The sequence below is a fragment of the Mesocricetus auratus genome, unplaced genomic scaffold (genome assembly GCF_017639785.1).
Source record: "Mesocricetus auratus isolate SY011 unplaced genomic scaffold, BCM_Maur_2.0 Super-Scaffold_100007, whole genome shotgun sequence".
Classification (NCBI taxonomy): domain Eukaryota; kingdom Metazoa; phylum Chordata; class Mammalia; order Rodentia; family Cricetidae; genus Mesocricetus; species Mesocricetus auratus.
Genome location: NW_024429191.1, coordinates 61,460,227 through 61,468,225, shown reverse-complemented (window position 1 = coordinate 61,468,225; position 7,999 = coordinate 61,460,227). Strand labels below are relative to the sequence as shown.

The window sequence follows — 7,999 nt, the reverse complement described above, 5'->3', positions numbered from 1 at the left end:
CTTTTAGTTCCAGGTTTTTAAAGACAGAATTTCTCTATGAAGTCTCGGAACTCACACTGCAGACCATGCCGGTGGGGGGCCGGGATGACCTAACCTCTGATATTGCCAGCACACTGAGTACATACGGTCTTTAAGATTATTTGTAAACTTGAAAATTGTCTTGAACAGCTAAAGACCGGCCAGAACTACATAACAAACGGTTCTCCCAACTGAAGAAAACTAAGAAACAAAGAATGGAGGACACACAATAACTGGTTAAACTAAAAAGCTAACAAGAAACAGCTAAGCAGTTTCGCAAACAGTCTACGTAAACGTTTAAAACTAAAAAGCGTTTTATAAACTCTTTTAACTTAGTAGGTATCCCCCAAAGGGGGTGCACCGTTCCTGGAGGTACTGCAATACCAGGTCGATGCGTGGAGTGGACGGAGCAAGCTCCTATTCCAACTCCTATTTCCAAAAATCCATTTAATATATTGTCCTCGGATAGAGGACGTATCAGATATTAAACTGATAAGAACAGATACTACACTTGATCTTAGCCAAAAGGCCGAGAAGCGATACTCAAGCTGAGTCACTCTCCAGCACCACTAACATGCACACCCACCTCCATATCACGGTTACAAACAGGCTCGCATCAACAAACACAATCCTGACACAGACTCTTTTGTTCTATCGTGTCCATGATGTTTACTCTATGAAAAATCTGTGAGATTCAAGGATGGCGAGAATTTTTCCTTGAATTTTCGTTCCCAGAAGAGACTGGGCTACGTCCTCATTTGCATGCCCCGCCTAGCGCGCGCTTTTGGTCTCCGCCCCACGGAGTGCTTCCGGACTGTTCTCTCGGGTTTTCTTTATAATTTCCAGATACAGGCTTGACAGCACCCACCACAAAGAGGTTCCGTTCCTCACCCACACACTCCTCCTCTTATATCCTTTGCATCGCATCTGTCTCTGAGAGACATCCATGACTGAGCAGAGGGGCCTGGTCCCCTCCCTAAATATGGACTTGGGGAGACAAGTTCTGATCTATCTGCTCCAGGCATGGGTTGAGCCTTGGAAGGTGGGCCCTTGGAATTTCAGCTGTTTGGCTGTAACTACTGCTCTGGTGCTCCCCCCACCCCCGCCCTTGCGTTGATTCCTTTCCTTGTAAGTCTTGTTTTCACATGCAGTCTCTAACCTATAAAGCCCAGACAGACCTGGAATTTTCAGTAATTTTTCTCATCTCAGCCTTGCTCAATAGCTGGGTTCTTTTCTTATATATTTTGAGACAGGATCTCTCTGTGTAGCCATTGCTATTCCGGAACTTGCAAAGTCGACCAGGTGGGCTTCAAACTCAAAGATCCTGGCCCTGCCACCCTAAAGTTGTGGGCCACCACACCCGGAACAGTTCCTTTTTTTGTTTGTTTGTTTTTTTGTTTTTCGAGACAGGGTTTCTCTGTGGCGTTGAAGGCTGTCCTGGAACTAGCTCTTGTAGACCAGGCTGGTCTCGAACTCACAGAGATCCCACAAAGTGCTGGGATTAAAGGCATGCACCACCACCGCCCGGCTCAGTTCCTTTCTTTTTAAAAACAGACCAAAACTCACTTTGGATTGGGCTTTATGGTGCAGACCTGTAATCAACTCTATAGGCTGGTCCATAGGACCCAGTCCAGGCTGCTCCAGGCTCCCCAGTGAAAGGGTATGCCTGCCCAAGGGATTAAAAGTGTGTGTTACCACCCCAGCTACCTAGTTTAAAAATTTGAGATTCAGTTTTAAAGATAACTTGGCTGTGGAGGAAGGGAAAGTCTCTTAGAGGACATAGCAACTCTAATGTGAGCATTTTGTCAGACGAAACTACATAGTAGTCTTCTTTTCTTTTCCTGACAGCATCCAGGAAAGGTTTCTAAGTACAGGAGGGATGAAGGAAGGAAATGGTGAAGGTCACATCACTCCAGGACATTGCTCCGTCCTCATGGTTAATTTCCGTTTTCCTTTTCTCTGGCTCTCAGGGCCCCCTGTTACATTTTTCCTCTCCCACTGGTCAGTTTCTTCCATCTACATAGGCCCCCTGCTGATCTCAGTTTGAAGGATTTCACCTTGGGATTTGGGTTAAGATCATCAGTCCTGATTTTAGTCAGGTAGTGATCATTAGTGGAGGCCATCAAAAGTTCATGACCTGTTGATACCCAGAGAAGTGGAATGAGCCAAGATTTCCTGAGCAGATTGGGAACATCAGGGGAGGGAAGAGGGAACCAGGAAAAAGAGAGAGGGAGAAGAGGAGGGGAGAAGAAAGCATGGGGGAGCAGGAAGGTTGAGTTGAGGTAAGAATAGAGGAGAGCAGGATGAAAGACACCATAATAGATGGAGTCATAGGTTTGAGGAGAGAGCTGACACTAGTGAGATCTCCAGAGATCTATAAGGATAACACCAACTGGCAAACTAAGCAATAGTGGAGAGACTACATTAAATGCCCCTACCTGATGATAAGGTTGATGACTACCTTATATGCCATCCTAGAACCTTCATTTGTCTCTAATGGAAGCAGAGACAGACACCCGCAGCTAAATACTGGACTGAACTCCTGGAACCCAGTGACAGAGATGGAGGAGTGATGAGCAAAGGGGTCAAGACTGCTGGCTGAGAGGACATCCAGACTCCATGAATGTAGTGAGGAGGCCTCAGAAATCTCTGGGGCCTTGGGTAGTAGATCAGTGTTTACCATGGTGTACGAATGAACTTTGGGAGCCCATTCCACATAGAGGGATGCTCTCTCAGCCTGGGCACAAGGGGAAGGGCCTAGGTCCTGCCCTGGATGAAATGACAGACTCTGGAGATCCGCCAAGGAGGACTTTACCCTCCCTAGGGAATGATATGGGGATTGGGTAGGGAGCTGGAGGGGGGCTGGTGGAGGGACAAGGGAGGAGGGGAGGTAGAAAGAGCTGGGATTGACATGTGAAGCATTCATGTTTCTAATTTAAATAAAAACATATACCGAGGAAAAAGAAGAAGAGTTCACGACCTCTTGTCTTCTCCCCACCCAGAAAATGCCACACGGTAAGCATGTGAACTCCTCCCAGTGGCCTGCATGTGATCCTCAGCATCTGTCACAGTGGCAAAGCTCTGAGATCGTGAATGGAGAGAAGGACAGTTGTGTAGGCCTGCAGCTTTGGAGGTCTCTGTCTGTGACCAAAGGAACCTGGTGCTTTTGGAGGCAGCACATGAGGCAGTGAGCCTGTGAAAGATCAAGGCTCTCCATCTCATGGTCCAGGGTGAGGAGATGAAGAGGCCAGAGGCCCCTAAGTCCCTTCAAGATCTGGTGAGACCACACAACAAGCTCCTGCGTGCTGTTTACACTAGTATGGGATTTTCCTTAGAGTCATTAGGAACATCCCCTAATGATCCTACCACCCCCAATTAGCATCACTGTGAGTATGAATGACTGGGGGAGGGGGTGCAGTCCCCAGTCAGCACCAGGGTATGAAAAAAATGCAGCAAATGCTTAGGAAAAGTTCTTATCTATGTAAAGGTTAGACTTTTTCTACTGAGGAGAAAAAATGGGAAAACACACATGCTTTCTGATGGTAAACTTTTCTTTACTTCATCTTGAAAAAAAAATCCTCTCTGAAAAATCTCTTCACAGCTTCCTAATTAGGTCTACATTCCTTCTCATCTCAGTAGGTTCTCTGACTAGCTCTACATCTCTCCACATCTGTCTCCACACCCTTCCCCTGCTCTCCTTCCCAGTCACAGCACACACAATTCTTCTACACCACTCAATCTTTTCTCACTCTCTCACACTTGCTCACGCCTCTTCTTTACCTCTCTCTCTCTCTCTCTCTCTCTCTCTCTCACACACACACACACACACTCACACACACACACGCCCTTCACTCTCAGTCTGCACAGCTCTTACATAGCCCTACACAGCTTCCTTGTCCCCACCACCACTGCTTCTGTCAAGGTCAAACTCTGGGCAATTATGTGTTACATTTTCATAACACAAGGTAACTCACATAGTTTCTCTTAGGCCAGCGATGTCACATTGAACAGCCAGTAAGTAATGCTTGGCTAACCATGTAGCTCTAAGTGGGTGAGGATTCCCAGACTGAGGCTGGGACTATGTGCAAAAGTCAATTACTGCAGGAAAGTTATGTCTGTTAAGGTTGCTTCTATCCTGACCTTGAATCAGCAACAAACAACACCTGGGATAGTGATCTTGTGTATTTGTCTCCAAGGGCAACGAGCCTGCTTTGAATTTGTTCTGGAGTCTAAAATTAGCTGTCTGTGTAAAAGGTTGTCTTTGTGACTGAGAATCCTATGCCAGGCTGAGTAATGTAGACTGTCCTATTATTATTATTATTATTATTATTATTATTATTTGGTTTTGTGAGACAGGGTTTCTCTGTATTGTTTTGGAGGCTGTCGGTCCAGCCCGGCCATGAACTCACAGAGATCCGCCTGCCTCTGCCTCCCGAGTGCTGGGATTAAAGGCGTGCGCCACCACCGCCCGGCTCTAGTATTATTTCTATTCATTAGAATTATACATTAAGCAGAAATCTTCTTCCTGATCATCCTCAGCTATGTGTGCCCAAATAGCTGGAATGTATTCATGAGATAAACACACAAGTAGTAGGAATATACCCAAAGTTGTTCTTAAGGAAGAAATGAAGTGGCTCATGAGAAAACTTACAGACAGAGACAGTTATCTACAGCCAGCACCCTTATAACCTTTCCAGGTGGGGCTCCCCATCAGAGAATCATACATTTGGTGGGTCAGCTTACTGAACACTAGTTGTCATCTGCTGTATACCCCCACGGCATGCTGCATGCCACTTTTATGAAGTGGAAGTCTGAGTGAGCCTCAAGATGCAAACTATAGCAGTCTACCCCAGGTCCCAAAAGTTGATGTCATCTCACAGAGGAAAACACATTTAATACAGCGCCAAAAGCCGTGAAGTCTCAACTGCTTCTGCCTCCTACCTGAGGCACAGATCTCTTTCCCCCTGGATAGTTCACCCAGAGCACCTCTACGTGTATTACAGTTTAGGAGAGTTGTGGGATTCCCTTTCTCTGCCAGTGAAAGAATTAAAGGCAGGAAAAATATGAAGCGCGACAGTCACCCAGTGACTGAAGATGCCTGTATCCACTTCCATCGTCTCCCCAGCTCAGCTCCCTTCACCAATGTCCTATGTCCTGATTGCAAGTGCTCTTCCAACAAACACCTGATCAATACGTAAATATGTCATCAATGTGCTCACTGCTGTTAGTTTATTTTCACTGTTGCCTTTCAAGTATAGAGCATTGCAGGACCCTCAAAAGTTAATTTTACAATTTACATCAGACCTAGCAATCTAACAACAATAAGTAAGGACTGGCTTCTTTTAGGAAAACAGATTTAAGTAGATGTAATAGGTCTTCCCTGTATTCAATTTAAAATGGACTTTTTTTTCTTTTTAAGAAATAGAATTGCAGGGATGGAGAGGTAAATTCTAAATGAAATAAAATCTACATAAATATATTAAAAAGACCAAAAATATGTTAATTTATTTTGACACTAGGTGTATGAGTGTTTGCCTGCATGTATCTATATGATGGACACACATGCCTCAGGCTCTCTCAGGACAGAAGAGTGTAATGGATCCTCTGAAACTGGAATTACAGAGGGTTGTGGGTCACCATGTGGGTGCTGGGAATAGAACTCAGGTTCTCTGCAAGAGCAGTCAGCACTTTTAACTGCTGAGACATCACTTCAGGCCCTAAAATGGTTCTCTTTAAAGAATTAGCAGTGAATCTATTTGTGTGTAGATGCTGGGATGGGTGTTCATGTACCACAGCACCATGTGGAGTTCAGAGGACAAATGATAGGAGCCAATCTTCTTTCCAGGTACTAGATCCCTTGGATTGAGGCTCAGGTCCTCAGGAAAGGTAGCACATCCAATGAGCCTTCTCACTATCCCCCTGCCCCCCCCATATCATTCATTCATTGAGGTTTTTCCAATTTGCCTGAAAACCTGACCCTTCAGTCAAGCAGGTCATCATGACTACTTCCACTGTCCTTTCCCAGTCCACTTCTCCTCCCCACACAATTAGAGCCATTCTTTACTTTATTTCCTGCTTCCTATTTTCCTAGATCAACACTGCCCCCATCCTGTTATTCAAAGAGGCTGTCATTAAATAAATAGATGCTTTTATCAAATTATCTGTTAACGAACCTCCCAGAAGTTCCCACAACCTTGGCAGTACAGCAATTTCCAGACCATGGTGATGTTTCCTGACCTACTTTCTTGAGTTCATCCTAGATCTTGCCTCCATCTCCAAGAGTTTCTAATGCACCTCACTCAGACCCAGGGCTGCTTGTGGGTAATGACAGAGTGGTAGGGTGTCCTCTAGGACTGTTGCTTAGACAGGGTGTCTCAAGGACAGTGTACATACTGACATATTGACATGTCCTCTTTACTTCCCTGGTCTGCAAAGATCTGAGCCACAATGCTGAAAACCACACTCCCAAGTAATCAAAACATCTAAAACCTACAACTATTGCTCTGGAAAACAACATTTAAAAGACACTGGTGATAGTTTGAAATGATCATTTATTTTAGAAACATAAAAAATTGGCAGAACATTTTGTTGGCATCCAAATTTTGGTAAGTATAACTTCCCAGATACTACAATGAAATTTCATCAAAGAAAGATACAAAAAAAGAAGGAAAGAAAAATACAAACAGAAGAATTGTATTCAGAAAGATCCAGATATAAGAAAAATAGATGAAAAATCAAGTAGATTTTTAAAAATAAATTGTATTGATGAAAACAGAAAACATGGCTTAGGATGACTGGTATGTGTGAGCCCCCAACCCAAAGCCCCTGTCATAGGAATTCTCATGATGGTCAACCTGCCTTTTGATGAGCTCCATCCAAAGTTACAATAGGTATCACTGCACATATCATCACCCCTAGGGTCCAAATGTTGAGAAATTTTATCCTTTACAAATGAAGATGTGCAAGGACATTGCTTCCTTTATGAAGGAAGCACCAACATTTCAAATTGATGCACAATACTCGCATATAAACTCAGTGCTGTAAATACCTTTACAAGTATTCGTCTACAGCACAGACAATACTAGAATTCGAATATAAAGCCTACTCATCGAACTATGAACCATAAAAGAACAGTATGGAACTCTTAAAACCACAATCAAGACTTCAAAAGGGAACAATGTTTCAAATGGGAACTGGACCACATAGTATAGCCCCATAGAGAGTACTTCCACCGAAAGTTGACCTTTTGAAGTCTTACAGCAACAGATACATTGTTTTTTTTCAAGCTAGATAAACAATTGTATTTGTTTTTATGTATCTCTGACATTTTTGGAAACATCCGGTATTTACTGTATGCTGCTATGAGCATCTGCATTTACTTTCAGCATACCCAGCCCTTGCCTCTGTGATTTTGGACAAGTGGAAAGTCCTTCCTGGGTTTGTCATATACAATTCACAGATGTAACAGCAATGACACAGGCAGCTGAGCAGCAACTCTGTGACAAAATGTTGCCTATAACACCTTCATCATTTTCTTCACTAACTTCTTCAGATGAGTGTCTTCCATGATTAAAGGCACCATGCATTTCCTCAGCCAGAAGGATGGCTATGCAGATTAAGACATGATTTTTTTTTATTTCTGTATTTATTTTGAGGAATGGTCTCTTTTTATAGCCCTGGCTCTCCTGGAACTTCCTATGTAGACTAAGATGACCACTATTCCTCCAAGCGATTCAATAAAGGCATGGGCTGCATCCCCACCTCAGGGACACATTTTGTTTTGTTTTGTTTTACGATACAGAATTTCTCTGTGGCTTTGGAGGCTGTCCTGGAACTAACTCTTGTAGACCAGGATGGTCTCGAACTCACAGAGATCTGCCTGCTTCTGCGTCCCGAGTTCTGGGACTAAAGAAAGGCATGTGCCACCACCGCCCGGCGAATATTTTATTTATTTATTTATTTATTTATTTATTTACTTATT

General features: G+C 43.7%; 1 non-coding gene across 1 annotated transcript; it reads right to left on the bottom strand.

Moving 5' to 3' along the window:
• Positions 1-368: 368 nt before the first annotated feature.
• Positions 369-559, bottom strand: LOC121141702. The gene has a single exon (XR_005878658.1). It is a non-coding gene; the product is annotated as a U2 spliceosomal RNA (small nuclear RNA).
• Between the last annotated feature and the right edge of the window lie 7,440 nt (positions 560-7,999).